Source organism: Mirounga angustirostris, unplaced genomic scaffold, assembly GCF_029215605.1.
Source record: "Mirounga angustirostris isolate CCGP_5_RB_7025 unplaced genomic scaffold, mMirAng1.0.hap1 SCAF_7, whole genome shotgun sequence".
NCBI lineage: Eukaryota > Metazoa > Chordata > Mammalia > Carnivora > Phocidae > Mirounga > Mirounga angustirostris.
Genome location: NW_026991715.1, coordinates 55,656,628 through 55,678,531, shown reverse-complemented (window position 1 = coordinate 55,678,531; position 21,904 = coordinate 55,656,628). Strand labels below are relative to the sequence as shown.

Genomic DNA, 21,904 nt, shown 5'->3' with positions numbered 1-21,904 from the left:
AGGTTCTGGGAGCAGCAGATGCTGCACGAAATATGACAGCCGTGTCATCACTGGCAAGATTTTGGCTGTGGTCCTGCAGTTACGGTCTCCCTTGTCCCTGGCTTTCCTCCAGCCAGCTTCTCACAACTTCCTGGTATTTCTGTAAACAAGCCGCTTTTCAATTGATTCTCTGTTTAACCAAAGTGGGTTTCTGATGCTAAGAATGTTGATAGTTACCACAAATAAGAACAGCCCTCTCCTATGCCCTGTGTCCCACCTGACCACCTGAGCACCAGGAGTCCTTTATGAAAGCAGGCCCCTTAGTTCAGGTCGTGCCTCTCCACCCCTCCCTCCCCTCCTCCCTTCCCCCTCTTTTCTCCCTCTCTTCTCTCCTCCCCTCCTCCCTTCCCCCTCTTTTCTCCCTCTCTTCTCTCCTCCCCTTCCTCCCTCCCTTCCCCTCTTCCCCTCCACTAACCCCTCCTTGCCTCCACTCCCCCCACCTTCTCCTCTCTTCCCCTTCCTTCCTCCCTTCTTTCTCCATTCCCCTCCTCTTTCTCTCCAGGGCTCAGCTATGATTCCAGATTCCAGAAGAGCAGCATTGGGGCAGATATCAGAGACATTCACCACACTGTCTCACCATCCCTCACTGCCTCAACCTCCTCCACAAACCTTCCCTGAGAAGAGCCTCCACCCAATACAGTATACATACTCCTATAAATAGACCCCTGGGGCCACCATTCTAATAATTCATCCATCCTGTTCAGACAAGTCCTACTGCCAGGCTAGGACACAACTTGTGCTTAGCTTAGAATCCCCTGCTCTGGGGCGCCTGGTGGCTCAGTTGTTAAGCGGCTGCCTTCGGCTCAGATCATGATCCCAGGGTCCTGGGATCGAGCCCCGCATCAGGCTCCCTGCTCGGTAGGGAGTCTGCTTCTCCCTCTCCCCCTGCTTGTGCTCTCTCTCTGTCTCTCTCTGTCAAATAGATAAATAAAATATTAAAAAAAAAAAAAAAAAGAACCCCTAACCCTGAGTAATTCATGCCTTTGGAAAATAAGCTGTCCTTTTTATGAAAATACCCTTCTAGATTATCTTTAGCAGGACTTAATTATCCCTGCTGAGCCTGACACCCACTTCCTAAAGACTTGGACCTGGCCAATTGCCTTCTTCCCACCCACTCCTCCTCCCTGTCTTCCCCAAGTATTCACGGAGCACCTTCTAGGAATGAGGTAAGATGGGGGAGCCTCGGCACAGTTCTCCCTCAGAGAAGTTTCACTTCACTCCATTGTGTTCTATAACCCAAGGTAAAGCTCTGCATCAGTGTCACCAAGGCTGCTGCCTTTGCAGGTGACAGAAGTCTCTTCTCTTTCCATTGCAAAGAAAATACCTTCAGAGCTGAATCAGAAAAAAGGTGATACTTTACTTTTTTTTCTAAAATCAGTAAAAGGGCTCTGTCAAACAAGAACCATTTGGCTACGACTCAGGAGCCATTCAATAATATCGTCCTTGCTGTCAGCTCATGGCTCAGAAGGTTTCTGGGACTCTGGCTCCTGGGAGGCTTTACCTGGAGGGCAAATGCAGGTAAACTCCCCGTGACCATGGTGATGGAGGCAAAATCCTTCAGGACCCCTGGGAACCAAAAGTTATGCACAAGAGTGTCTCAGCTACAACCACTGACAATCATTTCTGATAATCAGTTTTCCATAAATGTCAATAAGCACATGTTGACATATACATCTATTGACATATACACATGACATATACACACATATACATAGAGTTTCATTATAAAGGCACATTTTAATAAATTTATTGACATACTTAAACACACAGTCTCCAATTCAAATACGTAGTTAAACTGCTTAAAATTTTTGTCCTATAAGTTATAGGCTAAGCCATTCACAAAATAATTAAAGCCAGCAGTCTATCTTCATTCCTGCTAAAGATGATTTTCCACAATCATGACCTGAGCAGATTTTCACAGGCCACAGGATCTCAAGGGTCAGATTTTTTGCATCTTCAAGTGCCAGAATTATGCACTTATAATCCTTCTGTCAGAGATTTAGTTAGGAGCTGGGAAGGATTATTCCAAATTAGGAACTTCAAGAGGATAAGGACAGAGGAATCCACAAGTGTCGACCCTCCAGGAGAGTTCAGAGAAGCCTCTGTCTCCACCTGCTTTGAGTAGACCTAGGTCTCTTCACCATGGAGTCCCCAAAGTACGGGCCCCTCAGCCTCAGGAAGAGCTCATTCTGGAGACGACCAGGGGCCCTGAGGTTCGGCTGCCTAAGTTCTGAGAGGGATTCATGTTCCAGTTGTTGAGGTCCCCACACACCTACCAGGTAAACATGCACCGTGAGAGAAAATTGAGGTTGCTCTTGGGTCCCTTGGGACCCAACTTGTACACTAAAATTGTGTCCATTCACAGAGTGGGACTTTAACGCCATCACTGGTGGCCTAATGGGAGTCCCATGGGATAACAATTTGTCATCATTTTTAAACCCTAGAAAGAGGCTAAATCCTTCACACTACACAGAGTTAGATCCAACCCTTTGATTTTGTTCCAAATTATTGTAAAAGTCAAAGTAATTTAAACTGAAAAGATTTGTTTCTACAACTACAGGCACATGCAAAACTCTCTATTTTTTCAGTGATCCTCATCATATATTTGTATAACGTTTTTCATGGTTACCAAAATGTTTCCCCCCATTGCCCCATTTGTTTCATCATGAAGCCCCTCCGGGTTGAAAAGATGGGTGAGTATATCCATTTGACAGTCAAGGAAATTGACATGCAGGGAGGCGAAAAACCTATACAACTAGTAAGAAAGGAAAGGAACCAGGCCTCCCAAGCTCCTGCGTTGTACAGCCCAAAATAGAAACAAGAGTAATACACTTTTGCATTTTCCAGGCTGAAATACAGAGGCACAAAAAACCATTAATCCTCTCTTGTAAGGTCTGCTGTTAGTGTTTTTATTTTTATTTTTATTTATTTATTTGAGAGAGAGAATGAGATAGAGAGAGAGCATGAGAGGGAGGAGGGTCAGAGGGAGAAGCAGACTCCCTGCCGAGCAGGGAGCCCGATGCGGGACTCGATCCCGGGACTCCAGCATCATGACCTGAGCCGAAGGCAGTCGCCTAACCAACTGAGCCACCCAGGTGCCCCTGTTAGTGTTTTTATTTGAAAGAGAAGATGCTGGGGCACCTGGGTGGCTCAGTCAGTTAAGAGCCTGACTCTTGATGTCGGCTCAGGTCATGATCTCAGGGTAGAATCTGCTTAAAATTCTCTCTCTCTCTCTCTCTCTCTCTGCCCTTTCCCACAGCGAACGCATGCTCTCTCTCTCAAAAAAGAAAGAAAGAAAGAAAGAAAGAAAGAGAAAAAGAAAGAAGATGCTGACCATAAATAATTTTCTATCTATATTTTCCAAAAGAAGAGAGAGAGGGAGAGGGGAAAAGATAGAGATTGACTGATTATCAGGACTAAATTATGTACGGATATAAGAGCGTTTATTTGTCAACAGGTAGATGGTGGCCGCCTGCATAGGTGTCACCTACTTTGTGCAATAGTGATACTCCGTCACCACTGGGGTATCAACTAGGATTTCATAAATCAAATTATATTTTAAAGGACCAAAGTCATTATTTGAGGGCCAACTTTGGAAAATTTATGAAAAATGTAAAATTAGTGTCTAATTTTTCTTTTATGTGAATATACCCTGTTTCAACAATTCTAAAGTGGTGCACTTTTCCCCCCCTCATTTTAACCTCTCTCAAATCAGCAAGTTCTCTGAAAGCGGGATGCAGTCAATATGTCATACAATAACTGGCCACCAGGTGGCAGTCATGATGTAGTGTAATGTGAGCTCTTCCATTGACCCCTTCGCATAGGATCCAGAAATTGTCAACCTCAAAAGCACCTTAGATTTGATGAAATACACAATGCCTTGTTTTAAACAAAATATAACTACAGCAAGAGTTGATTTTATTTTATTTTAATTTTTTTTAAATTTTATTTATTTGACAGCGAGATATAGCGAGAGAGGGAACACAAGCAGGGGGAGTGGGAGAGGGAGAAGCAGGCTTCCCGCGGAGCCGGGAGCCCGATGCGGGGCTCGATGCGGGGCTCGATCCCAGGACCCTGGGATCATGACCTGAGCCGAAGGCAGACGCTTAACAACTGAGCCACCCAGGTGCCCCGCAAGAGTTGATTTTAAGTGGTGGATCAGATAATAACACCGGGAACTAGGTTCTATTTTAATTCTAGCTTTAGAATTCACCAACAGTGAAGCCTTGAGACAAGAGGCACCACCCTCAACCGCATAAAGGCAGAAGGCCCTCTCCCTCTCTCCCTCCCTCCCTCTCTCTCTCTCTCTCTCCCCATGACCTGGATCTATGGCCCCAGGTGTGCCGGGTACCCTCCAGGACTTGAGTAATAAACCTTGTGTTTTTTGTTGTTTTTTTAAGTTCCCCCATGGTTGTTGTTGAGGTACAATTTGCAGTCATACAGAAGTCCCAGGGCAGGTCCAGCTGCCGCACTGGTTGGGGAAATGCCTATGAGGGTTTGCCACAAGTAGAAAGGGTGCAGGCATTCCGAGCTGATAGCATCACTCTCAGTCGGCTGAGACTAACGGAAAACAACTATGTTATAATAGCTCATACCATTATTTTATGTGTGTGACCTCTTAGAGTTTGTGGCATAGTTAGACACTTACAAGACGCACTTTGCACTAGAAGAGAATTATTTCCTTCTTTCCACTCCAGCCTTCTGTCCATCTGTCCTCACTGCATATTTTATACACATACAAATCAGTATGATTCAAATATCCCTAAAAAAGACAGCCAATCTTCAAAGAGGTTAATAAGACATGACCTATTGCATGAAAAGGGCGGGGGGAGGGGAAGGTGGTTCAAAAACAACCAAAATGTCAACATGGTTTGAAAGAACCCGGTTAGCAGTACAGATATAAAGATGCTACACTTGCGATAAGCTTGATTAACAAAACAATGAAGGCAATTAGAAAAGTTTTAATAAAACATTCTGACGTTGAAAGCTTATCTTTGATGAGTTGGAAAAGCAAAGAGAAATAATCCTGAACCATTTCCCAGTTTAGAAAGATTTTGTTTATCCTTCTTTGCTAGAGTTGGAGCCAACAATTCTGATGGCTTGGATTAGCTCTTAATATTTCTAGCTATTGGAGTATTCAAATCACTGGTGCATTTTTGGCAATAAGCTGTCTCTCCACAGACAACAACAACAAGGAAACGAATCTTCTCCACACACAAGTCACAAGATTTCTCTCTCCTTTTACCGCTTTGACCAGTGGCCTTTAGTCAGAAATAGGCAAAGGGAAGTCGTAAGCCCAGGACACCAACACACCAAGGAGATCTGTGTAATACCCTTTGGTCCTCCTCAGTTTCCAGGCTCTCCAATGTGCTCAGCTGTCCACTAAGTTTTCCAGGCTCCCAGCCAACTAACCTTTCCTGTTAAACATCTCAGTCACATTAAAAAAACAACAAAAAAACAGAACTATGGTATTGAACCTGGGGCCTTGTAGCAATACCAGGGGGAGAGGCAAAGTTAGTGTGGATAAGAGGCTCATGAAGTTTTTACGGCTTGTCAGAGATGAAAAGAGTCTTTTTATCTGAGAAATTATTTTAGTCTCGAAACAAAGCTCATGTGTTCATTTATTCATTCACTTTGTAAATTCATTCACACTACAAACAGTGAATGAAAGTAATCAGAGTTTCAGAATCAGATGAACCTGGATTCAGTGCCTGACTTTGACAATGCTTTGCCTGAACCTGTTTCCTCACCTGTAAAAATTAAATAATAATACTCTATTTGAGGGTTTTTCTAAGGATTTGAAATAATGTATATACAATTACTGGTGCATGATAATTTCTTAATAAATGAGAGCTATAATTATTACTATTATATTATTATTAATATTATCTCTATCAAGTAACACAAGCCCCCAACTCAATCCTCCATATTTACCTAAGGATGGTTCTTCTTAGCCAGCTTCTTTAGCCTGACAGAGAAAAATTCCCATTCCTACTAGCTTTTTATTGCCTCATTTCAACGATGGGAGATCTCACCCCCTGACAAAGACTTCTTCTTGACCATAGTTTAGTCAGGCTCCTCTGAGCCCGCTTCTTGACTTGACTTTGCCTTTGGCTTTGGCCTACTCCCTTGGCCTTGGCCGGCTGAGTCCAGTCTTGCATCCCTTGCCATTGATAGCTGGGCACATTGGCCCACTTTAGCAAGGGTCCCCCTACCCTTAATGGCTAATCAAGTTCCTCTTAATAACTTTCCATCCACAGACCCCCTCACTCTGCTCATTAGCTATAAATCCTCAATTATTTTTGCTATAGTTGGAATTGAGTTTCCTCTCCCCTACTGCAAAAGTCTCAAATGAAGTCTTCCTTAACATTTTAACAAGTGTCAGAATAATTTTTCTTTTACACCCTTTATATCCACATATCTATTTCTGACTGAATGGTGGTGTCATTACCCATAAGGACAGAAAATGGAACTTCGTCTCCCATAGAGTAAGGACATGTCACCCAGGGAACGCCGTGCCATTGATCCCCTGAAGCCCAGCCACCGCTAATCTGCATGCCGCATTGGACATAAACCCCATCCTCTGAAGCGGAACCACAGGGCTGGCCCCACTCAAATGCTTGAAGGAAGTGCAGCTGGCCGTCCAGGCCAGACCTCCTCCACAGGTCGAGCCCCTGTCATCCAGAAAAGCTCACCGCTGCTCCTTCATAGTAGTCTCTGTCCCTGGGGCTGCCTGCCCTTGGGGCACCTAGATGGCCCGCTCGGTTGAGCATCTGAGTCTTGATTTTGGCTCAGGTTATGATCCCAGGGTCCTGGGATCAAGCCCCGTGTCAGACTCCAAGCTCAGTGTGGTGTCCGCTTGTCCCTCTCCCTGAGGCCCTCCCCCTCCTTGTGCACACTCTTTCTCTCTCTCAGATAAATAAAATCTTTATATAAAAAAAGGGGGGGGGAAACCCCCACAAAGCCTGCCCTTGTCCTCTGTCAATTAATTCCTCTGATTAAACTCACCCATTTTGTTTTCTTAGTCCCTCAGACTCGCTGGCTGACTCATTCACCGCTCTGACAGCAGTCCTGTGAGCGGGGCAAGCTGCCCCTGCCTGCCGGGTCCTCCTCATACAGTCGCACCCGTCATGTTGTGGAGGCTTTGGCTGACTCACAATTTTGGAGGGCTCACAGCTTCTGCGTTTTCCTGCTGATAGCAATGAGCCGGGCCCTTGTTAAACACAGATTGCCAGGCATCTCCCCTAGATATTCCAAATCTGGGCTGGAGCCCAGGAATTTGGGTTTTTAAGAAACACTCCAAGGGATTCTTAGATTTAGGGAAGACTGGGAGACACTGGAATTCTCCTGGTGTCCTGACGGTTTCATGGAAGAGGACGCGGAGGCCCGTCGAAGAGCGAAGGCTCACCCGGGGGCCTGACTGCCCCGTTAGCAGACCCAAGTCTCGGTTCAGGTTTCCCGCCGTCCGTTTGTCACCGGCCTCTGCCGGAGGAAGCAGGAGGCTCGGACGCCGGGAGCTGCAGGCGCCACGGCGGCGGGCGGGAGGGTCATCGCCTCCCCTAGTGCCGTGCGGCCGGTCAGCGGCGCGGTCTCCCTCCCGTGCTGGAAACCGGAGAGGAGCAGGCGCGGGGCAGGCAATGACTGCAGCTTCCCTGGGCTCCTTCTGTGGGCCTGATCCCTGCCCTACGGACCACGAAGGCCGGCAGCGGCAGGGTCTCCAGTGACCTTGAACTAGAGTCACTTTATCCATCTGGACCCCAGCGTCTTCATGTGGAAAATAAGGTAATTGGACCAGACTAGGATCTCAAAACTTTTCCCAAGAAAGAGTCCCCTGATGGGCCCAGGAGCTAAGAAGGGAGTTAGAGGAAGGGAGGAGTTGGGGCTGATGGTGCAGAAGAAGGGAAGGAAAGGAATCTGTAAGCAGCTCTCGGAGGTAAGCCATCCTGGAGCGGGAAGGGGACGCAGAGGGGAGACAGGACAGCTCCCTCTGCTGTGGGTTCCGGCCCCCGGGGGACTGAAGGAATCCCGCTCTTGGACAACGATTGCAGGCCCCAACGCTCACCAGGTACTCTCATTTTAATTTTTATTAAAATGTTATTTCAATATGTAGAACCATGAAACAATGTATAAACTCCATGTTTATAGATTACTATATAACTGAAGAAAAAATAGAAATCAACTACCATAAAGGTAGTAAAATGCAGATCTGCAAATTAATTTAATGTGATAGGTAAGTGGATGGTAGTAGTGCTCTGAATCATAAAAATGTCAATTTGGGGTTAATGGTAGAAAAAATGTTAGCTCAGTTTTTGTTTCCGTATTGTGAGTTTGAAAATACAACTCCTGGGAATGCCTGTTTGCATACAAAACAGGAGTGTTAATATGTCCCTTTGTTTGTAGTTCAGGAGAAACAAAACTTTCACTTAACGAACACTGTAGGCGCGCAATGCAGATGTCACTTGAAAACTCTAAGGTTCTCTCTTCATTTGAAGATACTAGTCTGCATTCAGTGGACAACTAATCCAGTTATTGTTGTGCTCCAGAACAGAACCGTTCTTCAGGGCATACTTCCTACTAAAATATTTTTTAATTTAATAACTAAAGGATGATATTATCAAAGACTGAGACCTCAGTGCACATCTACTGGAAATGTGGACATGGATGTTATGGGGCAAGTTACTTTTTAGTCTGTCATGCCTGTATTTTGTGGGTCCTGAGATGACTCAATTCTCCCACCACATTTCTGTGTTCAGTCTGCTGCAAAAAATCTCAGTGATAGAGCATACCATGAAGTCCACTGAATTTTGCTTGGTATAAACTCAAAGAGAGGCCCAAATTAAAGGATAAAAACAAAGATTCTGGTGATATATTCCATTTCTCAGTTGTGATCCTCCAGATAATTCAGATTATGCTTATTATGACTGTTGCAGATTATCATCACAATGAAAACAAAAATTTAGCTTTTTTTTTTTTTACAGGATATATTTGCAGATTCTTGGGAAACTGTTCATGAACTCCAAGAAAGGTGAGACAAGAAGAAGTTAAACTCTATTAAGCCCAGCTCTGTCACTAACTAGCTTTCCATGGTTGGACAGGTGTTCACATCTCTGGGATTTGTTTCCTCAACTATGAAATGGTCCTGCAAATCCCATTTACCTCAGCAACTCACTCCGAAGTTGATGAGACAGTGTATACGTAGGTGCTTAAACAATCCTCATGCTGCTTACAGATGGGAAACACGATCACAGTGGCAGGGGCGTGTGGCCGCAGATTTACCTCCAAAAGCTTTAAAACGTGCTAGCCAGTCATTCCTGAGTAGCATGGGACAGACATGAGTGGCTCCTGGTCCTTGTGGTCCTCCCTGTCAGCGCCACTCCAGAGCAAGTTAGGATGGTGGCCATCACTTAGTGGGCTGAAAAGATCTTAAAAGCAATTAGGGCCTGTTCGTTGCTTTCTGCTGCCCCCTTCAGTTTGGAAGTTGGTCTTGCACCAGATGGAGTCTGAGCCGCAAATGAGGAAACTGGCAGGATGAAGGGTGGTGGGCACCCCAGCTCAACATTCTAGCCCCTAGGCACCTCTGAATCCCACTGCCTGAGGCTTGTCCTGAGCCGCTGCAGGCCCTCAGGCTTCCAGGCCTTGTGTAAGCCCCTCTGTTCCTCTCTCAGTCTGCAAAATTCCTTCTCCCCCCGGCTTGGTGTTCTGGCTTAGTTAAGACGCGTTTTAGGGCCCAGAGACCCCATAAAGTTTCCTCATGTCTGCTGACCTGCGGTCGAATGATTTCCAGCTGCACATTAGCCCCTGAGGTAATGAAGGCATGCTCTGTTGCTCTAATTCCATTTTAATGACACAGGTCTATGTTAATTCTAATTCTATTTTAATAATTAGTTTTTGCATTAGCTTTTGAATACCTTTCAGGACTGTCACACTAAATAAGCAATGACTTCTTAAAAGTAGCTTCCTTGGGGCGCCTGGGTGGCTCAGTTGTTAAGCATCTGCCTTTGGCTCAGGTCATGATCCCAGGGTCCTGGGATCGAGCCCCACATCGGGCACGCTGCTCGGCAGGAAGCCTGCTTCTCCCTCTCCCACTCCCCCTGTTTGTGTTCCCTCTCTCGCTGTGTCTCTGTCAAATAAATAAATAAAATCTTAAAAAAAAAAAAGTAGCTTCCTTTCTTGTTTGCCACTCACAGCCTCATTATCCTTTAGAGTAGAGAAATAATTTCCAGATGAACCACATAGGGTGCACAAGGGAATCCAGTGGGGTCAGAGAAAAAAAATATTAGAACTTTAGAAAATTAGAATTTAATTTCATCCTTCTTAAATTTCAATTTTGGACAGTGTTTTACAATACATATATTAGTGGGCAAGTACAGGTGTAGATTTATAAATAAGTATTTACATATTGTGGGGGAATGCTAATTTTATTTCATTTATTTATTTTGTTATTGAAGGGATACACAGTCATAAAAGTTTGGAGAGCTCTATTCTAGAGGAGTATTTATCATCCTATTCGTCCTAGCTGTGTTTCACAATCACCAAGGGAGCTTTTCAAAAATTTTTATTTTGCCCCAAACCCATCCTAGACTCAGTGAGCCAATCTTCAGGAACGAAGCATGAAATATGTGAATTTTTAAAAAGTAACCCCTAATGATTTTGATGCAAACCCTCCTGCTAAAAATCACATTGTTCTCCAGACTGTAAGCTCACCAACGGCAAACTATATCGATCTATCTTGTTCACTGTTGTATCTACAGAGTCCAGCACACTGCCTGACATAGGTATTCATAAATATTTGCTGAAGGAATGAATGATAAACAAATGAGCGTCTATCCAGAGACACGGATAACTCTTCCAGCCTTTTCATCCTCAATATTTTTATTTAATAGTTTTATGCTTTTGAGAACCCATCATACATAAAACTGAGTAGGTTTTAAATCAATTTTAGTAAACAGGTATTTAATATTTAAAGTGACTAAAGTGTTTTAGCATTGTTTAGCATTTAGTATTTTCTATTATAAATTGCACTATGTAAAAAAATCTTCCTACATATAGCTTTATTCTGTATGTTCTATTTTTTTTTTTTTTTTTTTTGAGAGAGACAGTGAGAGAAAGAGAACAAGAAGGGGTAGGGTCAGAGGGAGAAGCAGACTCCCTGCTGAGCAGGGAGCCTGATGCAGGCGGGACTCGATCCCCAGACTCCGGGATCATGACCTGAGCCGAAGGCAGCCACTTAACCAACTGAGCCACCCAGGCGCCCTCTGTATATCCTATTATATGCATAGGAGAGAGTCCTAAAAGTGGGATTTCTAAGTTAAAGATTAAGGACATATTAAAGGCTGTAGATACTTGGGAAGGGCAAATTAACATTGATCTCAGGAGCTGGAGACTCCTGTTTGAGGAGCAAGGGCTGACAGGGTTTTTGTGATGCAGCAGAGAGAATTTTCTGGAGCCTTGTGGTGTGGCCAAAAGACTTGGAGGTCTGATTGAGTTCTAGTCTCTGTTCTAGCATTTAGTGGCTGCGACACTGAGAGTCTTTAAGCTTAAGTTTCTTCACCAATAAAGTGACTGTTCACAGCTACATGACAGGGCTGTTGATTCCTTTAAACTATTAAGTGTTAGAAAATAATTAATATTTGTACTTGATATCGTTCCAAAGGGACAAAAGCCTTAGAGTCTAGGAGTGGCTCCCAAGAAAAGATTCCATCCCATCTGTCTTCTATTAAAATCTACTGTTTGCCCACAAGGGGGTTTGAATGCTGATTTCCCTAGGGTGGGGGTCCAGAAGTGCCACAGCTGCAGACTTGGGCCCCTGAAGATGGTTCAGAGATATTCAGGAACTTGGGCCAGCGGGCTGCCTCAGAAACACCAAGGGTCTCCATGTTTGGGAAGGTAGGGCTGCTGAACTTGGACAAAAATGATCAGGAGCAGACTGAGCACTCTGTTTTTCTCTTCATGGCATGCCAATAAAACCAGTCAGGCCAGTTCTCGTGGTGCCAAGCCCCTCAAGGGAAACAGCTCGCCTCTCCTGCTCCTCAAGGACTGCCAACTCCAGAAACCACCAAGTGACAGCCTTTGGAATGTCTGGTTGGAACCCAAGACCAAAGTCTGCATGTCATCTTGGGTATATGGCTCTTGTTCTCAGGCTTTGGTGTGGATAAGAATGACCCGAGAAGCTCAAACATATGTAGACCCCCTGCCCCACTCACTAGACACTCAGATTCTGCAGGTCTGGGTGTGGAGGCAGGAATCTGCATTTCCTTCAGTGATTCTGACGTAGATAGTTTGAAAACCAGGTTTTGGAAAACATTGGCATAGTACAAATAGACCTTGGTAGGGAAAGAGAAGATCTGGGTTTGAGGTGACATCATTCTACTTATACCAGCATAAACCTCAGAAGCTATTTCACCTCACTGGCTGTTTCTTCATTTTATTTATTTTTTATGTATTTCTTTTTGTTGTTGTTATATTAGTTTAGTTTACAGTTCAGGTTTTTGTTATACTAGTTTATTTGGTTATATTAGGTGTATGATGTAGTGATTTAAAAATTCCATACATCACTCAGTGCCCATCTGTTTCTTCATTTTAAATCTTCATTTGCACAACTGGGAGAGCAAAACTCACCTGTCAGAAGGCTGGTCAAACTTACTTGTTAGAAGATTAAATTAGAGACTGTAGACATCGAAAGCACCACTATAACTCAAAGCATAGATTTAAGGTCCTGCCATTTTGGCTACCCCCTTTCACCCTAAGATAACGATGGACAACACCTAGCTAGTTAACAAGGCCCTCAACACAAGTCTCTGCCCTGAGATGCAGACTTGTTCTTTGTGCTTGTGTTCTGCTGGAACCAGGCAATGCTGGCCTCCCACCAGGCAATGTGTCCAGATTTTCTGCATGGCCTTCCTTGTGCTCAGAGTTATGGCTGCTGTGACCGGTCTTGGGATCAATTTTGGGGTACCAGTAAAACCTGCAAGTATGTGTGTCCCCTACGTGGCAGATCTGCCAATAATTCCCTCAACAAACAAGAATATATTTATTCCCCATATATTTCCAAAATAGCGGAGTCTCCTGAGATGGGTGATTTGGGATGAGTCTACGGACAACAGGCAATTGGCATGCGGAATGTGCCAACCATTGCTCTGAACATTAAATATATCTCATCTTTATTTCATTCCTTTCAGCCATCTTGAGAGGTGGCTGTTATCACCATTTTGAAGAGAGACGCAGGGAGTCTTGCCCAAGATCATACAGCTGGTAAAACCGTAAGGCAAGGTTCCAATCCAGGTCTGCCCAACTCTGAAGTTTACACAGAACATTGACTCTATCTTCAAGGAGTTTGTGTTGTAATTAGGGAGACTAGGGAAATGGTGAACAGTATAGAAGAGTGTATAATTTAGTATTAAATTAGATGGGTGGGGTGTTAAATATCATTAGTGATTTGAGAGAAGTAAGCTACAATCACAATGCCAAGCACCTTGTGGATTAAGGGAATACAAACTGTGGTGTTAATCTGCCTCTTACTTATAAACCTAGTTCCAACTACAAAACATTCAAGATGCAAAATGCACTTTCACAAAACCCTCATCAACTCTACACCTAAATCTAAAGTGAAATTTCCAGCTTGTTTACCATTCCATACACCAAACCAGAATTTTCAGGAGATACATTATCTTAGGTGTAGATTATATTTGAGATTTAAGTATTATCAATCTGCTCTTTACATCTTAAATTCAAAATTTATAATTCAAAAATATTTTTTAAATACCATCACATTATTCTGACAAACTCCCACTCATTTCTGAGGGAGAAGATCCATTGCATTTAAACAGTGATGCCAGTTTAACTCAACATCCTCTTGAAGCTGTTGTAGCAAGCTTTCTTGGTTCCCATTTCTAGCTAAGAAAATAGTGGAGGGGGCTACACAGAACCAGTCTGAGGCAAAGCTCAAGCCAGAGCCCAGCCTTGTTGACTCCTTCTCAGTCACCTCACTCATTCCTTCTCAGACAAGAGTGAGTCCACACTTGTTTGCCCAAATGCCAGTTGTATTGCGAGAAATGGAAACTAAGTAAAGCCTAGAGGGTTTGGGAGGATGGAAGAGGAAAAAGAAAGAAAAGGAAGAGAAGAAATAATGGGGGAAAGAACAATGGAAAGAAGCAGAAGAGGAAGGAGGAAACAGGTTATTGTATTATTAAAGCTTGATGTTCATGGTCATGGATGCATATGCCTACATGCAGTACTTGTCTTACAAATCTTCCAGATTTGCCATATGGACAATGTAAAACAGCTTCACAGCAACTTGGCCTCTTGTGTGAAGATCTCACGACTCACTTGCCACGCTCCCTGCTTTGTAACAGCAAATTGGACTGCGGTCACGGCAAAGATGAATCTGCTACCTGCTGGGGTGAGGTGGTCAGATAATCAAAATTAAAGAATAGTCACCAGCAACTAATAACTAAAATCCAGAATTATACTTAAAACGTTATCATGCAGGAATGTTTTCTATTAGAAATAATGCCTCTATATAATATAAGCCAAATGCTCAGCAAAACTTGATATTCAAGGGTCCCAACCAGAAGACTGGACATACATGGACAAGGTGTGTGACAAAGATCATCAGATGAATCAAGTAAAACTGAAAATACATGTAATTGCTGTTTTTTTATGGTGATTTATAAATCCAATTTGCCAGATATTATTTATGTGATGAAAATAACTGATGTTTTATATTTATCCAAAATGATATTTTAGGGGGGAAAATGCCTCACTTTGCCTTGTTCCATGATTGTGGATGTTCCTACTCTTTACCTATATGGTAACTGATGGCGTTTTTGTTTTGCCATAATTTTTTTTTTTTTAAGGTTTTGTTTATTTGACAGAGAGAAAGACAGCCAGAGAGGGAACACAAGCAGGGGGAATGGGAGAGGGAGAAGCAGGCTTCCCGCGGAGCAGGGAGCCCGATGCGGGGCTCGATGCGGGGCTCGATGCGGGGCTCGATGCGGGGCTCGATGCGGGGCTCGATGCGGGGCTGGATCCCCGGACCCTGGGATCATGACCTGAGCCGAAGGCAGATGCTTAACGACTGAGCCACCCAGGCGCCCCTTCAAATTTAATCTTAAAAGCTAATGATAATGGCATTGTTGGGACTCTGGGTAATTTAACAGTTTTTGGTTTTTTTTTTTTAAAGATTTTATTTATTTGAGAGAGAGAGACACAGCGAGAAAGGGAACACAGACAGGGGGAGTGGGGGAGGGAGAAGCAGGCTTCCCGCCGAGCAGGGAGCCCAATGCGGGGCTCGATCCTAGAACCCTGGGATCATGACCTGAGCCGAAGGCAGACGCTTAACGACTGAGCCACCCAGGCACCCCCATAATTTTTTTTTTTAATTGAAGTATACTTGACACACAATGTTACATTAGTTTCTGGTGTATAACATAATGATTCAACGACTCTGTATGTTACACTATGCTCACCACAAGTGTAGCTCCCATCTGTCACCATACAAGGCTATTACAATACCACTGACTTTACTCCCTATCCTGTGTGCCTTTCATCCCCGTGACTTATTCATCCCATAACTAGAAGCCTGTACCTCCCGCTCTCCTGCACCCATCCCCCTAATCCCCCCCTCTCCTCTGGCAACCATCAGTTTGTTCTCTGTATTATGGATCTGTTTCTGCTTTTTGTTTGTTTATTCATTTGTTTGATTTTTTAGATTCCACATATAAGTGAAACCATATGGTATTTGTTTTTCTCTGACTTATTTCACTTAGCATAATACCCTCTAGGTCCATCCATGTTGTTACAATGGCAAGATTTCATTCTTTTTTGTGGCTGATATTCCATTGTGTATATATACTGCATCTTCTTTATCCATTCATATGTCTATGGACATGGGCTGCTTCCACACCTTGGCTGTTGTAAATAATGCTGCAACAAATATAAGGGTGTATATATCTTTCTTGAATTAGTGTTTTTGTTTTCTTTGGGTAAATATCCAGTAGTGGAATTACTGGATTGCGTGGCATTTCTTTTTTTAATTTTTTTGAGGAAACTCCGTAACATTTTCCACAGTGTGTGCACTAATTTACACTTCTACCAACAATGCACAAGAATTCTGTTTTTCTCCACATCTTTCCCAATACTTGTTATTTCTTGTCTTTTTGATACTAGCCATTCAGACAGGTGTAAGGTGATATTGTGGGTTTGATTTGCATTTTCTGATGATTAGTGATATTGAACATCTTTTCATGTGTCTGTTGGCCATCTGTATGTCTTCTTTGGGAAAATGTCTCTTCATGTCCTCCGCCTATTTTTTAATTGGATATTAACTTCTTATTGGATATGTCTTATCCAATAATAAATATCCAATATTTCATATCTTATGAAATATCTTATTGGATATTTGCCAATATCTTCTTCCATTCATTAGGTTGCTTTTTTGTTTTACTGATGGTTTCCTTCATTGTGTAAAAGCTTTTCATTTTGGTGTAGTTCCAATAGTTTATTTTTGCTTTTGTTTCCCTTGCCTCAGAAGACATATCTAGAAAAATGTTTCTATGCCCCATGTCAAAGAAATTACTGCCCATGTTTTCTTCTAGAAGTTTCATGGTTTCAGGTCTCACATTTGATGGTCTCTAATCCATTTTGAGTTTATTCTCTGTATGATGTAAAAACAAAGTGGTCTAGTTTCATTCTTTTGCATGTAGCTGTCCAGGTTTCCCAGCACCATGTGATGAAGAGACTGTCTTCTCCCCATTGTATATTCTTGCCTCCTTTGTTGTAGATTAACCATATGGTATGGGTTTATTTCTGGGCTCTCTATTCTGTTCCATTGATCTATGTGTCTATTTTTTTAAATTTTTTTATTGTTATGTTAATCCCCATACATTACATCATTAGTTTTAGATGTAGTGTTCCATGATTCATTGTTTGTGCATAACACCCAGTGCTCCATGCACAACGTGCCCTCTATAATACCCATCACCAGGCTAACCCATCCTCCCACCCCCCTCCCCTCTAGAACCCTCAGTTTGTTTTTCAGAGTCCATCGTCTCTCATGGTCGTCTACCCCTCCGATTTCCCCCGCTTCATTCTTCCCTTCCCGCTACCTTCTTCTTCTTCTTTTTTTTTTCTTAACATATATTGCATTATTTGTTTCAGAGGTACAGATCTGAGATTCAACAGTCTTGCACAATTCACAGCGCTTACCAGAGCACATACCCTCCCCAGTGTCTATCACCCAGTCACCCCACCCTCCCACCCCACCCCCCACTCCAGCAACCCTCAGTCTGTTTCCTGCAATTAAGAATTTCTCATATCAGTGAGGTCATATGATACATGTCTTTCTCTGTTTGACTTATTTCGCTCAGCATAATACCCTCCAGTTCCATCCACGTCGTTGCAAATGGCAAGATCTCATTGCTTTTGATGGCTGCATAATTGATCTGTGTCTATTTTTGTGTCAGTACCATATTGTTTTGATTACTATAGCTTTGTAGTATATCTTGAAATCGGATTTTGATGCTTCCAGCTTTGTTCTTCTTTCTCAAAATTGCTTTGGCTTAATTGAAGTTTGGGGTTTTTTTAAAAACTTTTATTTATTTATTTATTTTGAGAGAGAGAGTGAGAGTGCAGCTGGAGCAACAGGGGCTGAGGGAGAGAGAGAATCTCAATCAGACTCCCCGCTGAGAGAAGATCCTGAAGCAGGGCTTGACCTGGGGCTTGATCTCACCACCCTAAGATCATGACCTGAGCCAAAATCAAGAGTCAGGCACTTAAAACTGATTGAACCACCCAGGTTCCCTGCTTAATTGATGTTGTTTTTTTTAAAGATTTATTTATTCATTTAAGAGAGAGAGCACGCGCATGAGCAGGGGGAGGGGCAGAGGGAGAGGGGGAAGCAGACTCCCCACCAAGGGGAGATACCATGTGGGTCTCGATCCTAAGACCCTGAGATCATGACCAGAGCCAAAACCAAGAATCGGATGCCTGACTGAGGCACCCAGATGCCCGTAATTGATGTTTTAATGAGTTCTTGGAGTAGATACCCTTACATTTCAACTACATAAATTAATTTATACTTAGAAACCTTCCTAAGGATATTTACATTCAGGATTACATTCAGAGACCTGAAACCATGAGACTGGGATGGAGTCCCACATCGGGCTCCCTGCTTGGCGGGAAGCCTGCTTCTCCCTCTCCCACTCCCCCTGCTTGTGTTCCCTCTCTCGCTGTGTCTCTCTCTGTCAAATAAATAAATAAAATCTTTAAAAAATATATATTGTACACTTAATAGACCATTTCCTGCCTTTTGTCTGGTCATTATGGAAGGTAGAAAGAGAAAAGCTTCCTAGGAGTTGCATGTTACCTAACGATGCATTGACAACAAAAGGCTAAAAGTATAATCGGATCCTTGTCTTCTTGCTGACAATTAGCAAATACTGATTCTCTTCCCAGCTTATTGAACATGTAAACTCATATGGACCCTCCCTTATTTATGTAGTGTGTCAGTATGTTTATTTTCAGACTGATGGAGAGGGGTAGTACTCTTCTTGGCTTTTCAAAGTACAAATTCTTTCACTCAAACATGTAGAATCTTTAATAGACATCTGCAATTTTCCACTTGGACAGCTTTCACTAATATTTTTAAGATCCAAAGGGCTATTTCTTTTCCAATAGCATCTTTTCCAGTCCACCTTGACATTTTAAGTTAGGTTTTAAAAATAAACAGCATTGGGCGCCTGGGTGGCTCAGTTGGTTAAGCGACTGCCTTCGGCTCAGGTCATGATCCTGGAGTCCTAGGTTCAAGTCCCGCATCCGGCTCCCTGCTCAGCAGGGAGTCTGCTTCTCCCTCTGACCCTCCCCCCTTTCGTGTGCTCTCTCTCTCTCTCTCATTCTCTCAAATAAATAAAATCTTAAAACAAATAAAAATAAATAAAAAATAAATAAATAAAAATAAACAGCATTGTCTAGTTTTACAGTGCTCAAAGTGTTCAGGCTGGAGATGTGATACTGTTTTCTTTGCTGACTGGGCCTGCATTCCCAGAACTTGCTGCAGAAATGGCATTCAAGACTGTGTTGATTGGAGTGATGAAAATTTGTGTGACTAGAAGACTTTTCTAATCATTGTTTTTGGAAAAGCTAAAAACTGTTATGTTACCTTAAGACTTCGCTCCAAAAAAAAAATTAACATATGTATCTTATTGGGGAGAGAGGAGCCTCCTGAAGCATGAATTCAGTGTTATGGAATGGAGAAAAGTCTGATTAGTAGAAATCAGACCCAACCTTTGGGGACCTTCAGGGACCTTCAGCCCATTTCTAAACGTGTTTCCAAATTTTAGAATGTAGCTTTCTGTCCTGTGTACCACCGGGTTATTATGGGGATGACACATGTGTACTTTAGTTCAATTATTCCTACAAATAAAAGGTATTTATCCTGAGTTCTCAGATCAAAATTTGACATCTATCTCTTCATTAGCATAGGCCTGGTTCAGAATCAGCTGAAAGCTAGTTTGGCCCAGGGCTAGCCTTAAAAGTAGTGGACAACAACCAGCATGTAGTGACAACATCCAAAAGATCAACCAGATGACAATCATCTGCCCTACTAGTCCACCAGGGCTTGACATTCTTTCTAGTAGTGCCTGAGGTCAAAAGATCAGACCTGAGTGTGAATCTCATACTGCCACACAAGCTGTGTTGACCTGAGACTCACTTCTTGAAGATGGTTTCCTTGTTTGTACAATGTGACTCTTTGGGGGAGGGGGGAGTTATTATGATAACCAATAAGATTATATAAAACGAGTGGTACAGAGCTTAACATATAATAGCCAGAGGGATTGTGGGAGATTAAAGAAAAATTATAAGGATATGGTGGGTTGTAGTATTGTTCAAAAGTATGTGCTGTCCTGCTCTGAGGGAGTATTAGATTTCCTCAGTCCTCATAGCCATCAGACTGGACTATGTATGTGACTTTTTCTGGCTGATGAAATTTGATTAATGATGTGCATCAATTCCCAACATAAGTGTGCAGAGCCAGCTGGTCGTTTGCCCTCTTTTCCCTGTCCTGAAACTAGCAATGTTCCGATTAGATGCTACCCTTGGAGTAAAGTGGATCCCAGCCACAGGCAAACCACAAACATCAAGGGTGTCAAACAAATCTTTGTAGCAACTAAAATTTTAAGTCATTTGCATCTGTAGCATAACCCTGCTTATCACGATACTGAAGGTATTATAAGAAAAACCTTATTAATCTATGGCCACTAACAAACAACAGACCATTTAAAAAAAATGAAACAACAAAAAAACTTTTCTCAAGGTTGGGAGAAAAATCTCTGGATACGGGCAGAACAGGATTAGCCCTAGCCAGCTTCTGCTAAAAGCAGCAAGTTGCCCTGTGTAGGACAGGCTTGGAAATCTATTGTACTTCTCTAGTCCCATTCCCATACAGATCTTGGGCAACCACCTGGGAGGATACTCAAGAGTGGCATTCTTCACATGCCCAAGTCAGCCTGTCACTTTCACCCCAGTATCTTGGGATGAGTTGAGGAAATCTCTAACTTAAAATCTCATCTCCTCAAAGCATGCATGGTCAGTGGACCCGCAATATCAGAATCACCTGGGAGCTTATCAGAAACGCAAACCCACAGGCCCCACTCCAGGCCTTCCCAATCTTCTGCTTTCCTTTAGCCATTCCACTTAGTCGGTTACATACTAGTGACCTTTGTGACTAACAGCTTTAGAAGCCAGCAAATGACCCACCTTCTTCTCTCTGCCAGGAAGCAGAGTTTCAGGAAGAGGTTGCCAGTCTGGGGCCTAGAGTGATTATGTAGCAGAGCCCAACCAGACCCACTATAGTTGGGAAACATGTACTTTTTCTTTGTAATTTTGTAAACCATTGAGACTGTGAAGTCTTTGTTACTGTAGCAGTGTACTTTAACAAGACTGATACACATCCTTTGAAAACAATACAATGTTAAAATGTGCAAATACTATTTATACAAGTATTTCATTTTTGGTAGCTTGCTTACAGTGACTTTAGATAAAGCTGCATAGTACCCTCAGAAAGTACTTGCAAACTGTTATGTAAATTTAAAATGAATTCTTATGGCTACAAGTAGAAACTAAGACAATTTTCTTTCTCATTTGCCTCGATGCAGATGACACATATCTTAATTGCCATTTGTAAATTTTTAAGTTACTTCAACATTATGATTGCTAATACAGTTTTTTTTTTTTAAGTAGCCTTATATCTGGGATGATGGAACTGTTCGGTATCCTGATTGGGATGCAGGCACAAATACTATGTGTTAAATTTCTTAAAACTGTATACATGTCAACTTTAAGATTTTTTTTTTTTTTTAAGAGAAAAAGGTAGCCCTCTACCATTTTAAATTTAAGATGAGGTGACATTCCCAATACAAACACTAGCTTTTCTCAGGTGTCTTACAGAATATCCTACAAGGAAGAGAGTTAAGAGATTACTTCCACTTTTTTTAGGTAACCTTGAGTTACAACTAGAAAATGGAGCTACAGGGACACCTGGGTGGCTCAGTCGTTAAGCGTCTGCCTTCGGCTCAGGTCATGATCCCAGGGTCCTGGGATCGAGCCCCGCATCGGGCTCTCTGCTCGGCCGGGAGCCTGCTTCTCCCTCTCCCACTCCCCCTGCTTGTGTTCCCTCTCTAGCTGTCTCTCTCTGTGTCAAATAAATAAAATAAAATCTTTAAAAAAAAAAAAAAAAAATGGAGCTACAAATCCCTACTTCATAGACTGAGGATTAAATGAGAAAATTAAGTGCAATAATATGTTGAAGGCACTTAGTATATACTTACAATATAGACAATATTAAGAGAAAAAAACCTCTTGCTTACCC

General features: G+C 42.7%; 1 long non-coding RNA gene across 2 annotated transcripts; it reads left to right on the top strand.

Moving 5' to 3' along the window:
- The first annotated feature begins 7,140 nt into the window (after positions 1 to 7,140).
- Positions 7,141 to 21,820, top strand: LOC135365395 (uncharacterized). 2 transcript variants are annotated; one of them, XR_010413098.1, is made up of 3 exons: positions 7,141 to 7,821; positions 9,018 to 9,064; positions 12,010 to 14,281. It is a non-coding gene; the product is annotated as an uncharacterized LOC135365395 (long non-coding RNA). The 2 variants fall into 2 exon arrangements; XR_010413097.1 differs by lacking the exon at positions 12,010 to 14,281 and adding an exon at positions 14,294 to 21,820 and having other exon boundaries at positions 7,157 to 7,821.
- The last annotated feature ends 84 nt before the right edge of the window (positions 21,821 to 21,904 follow it).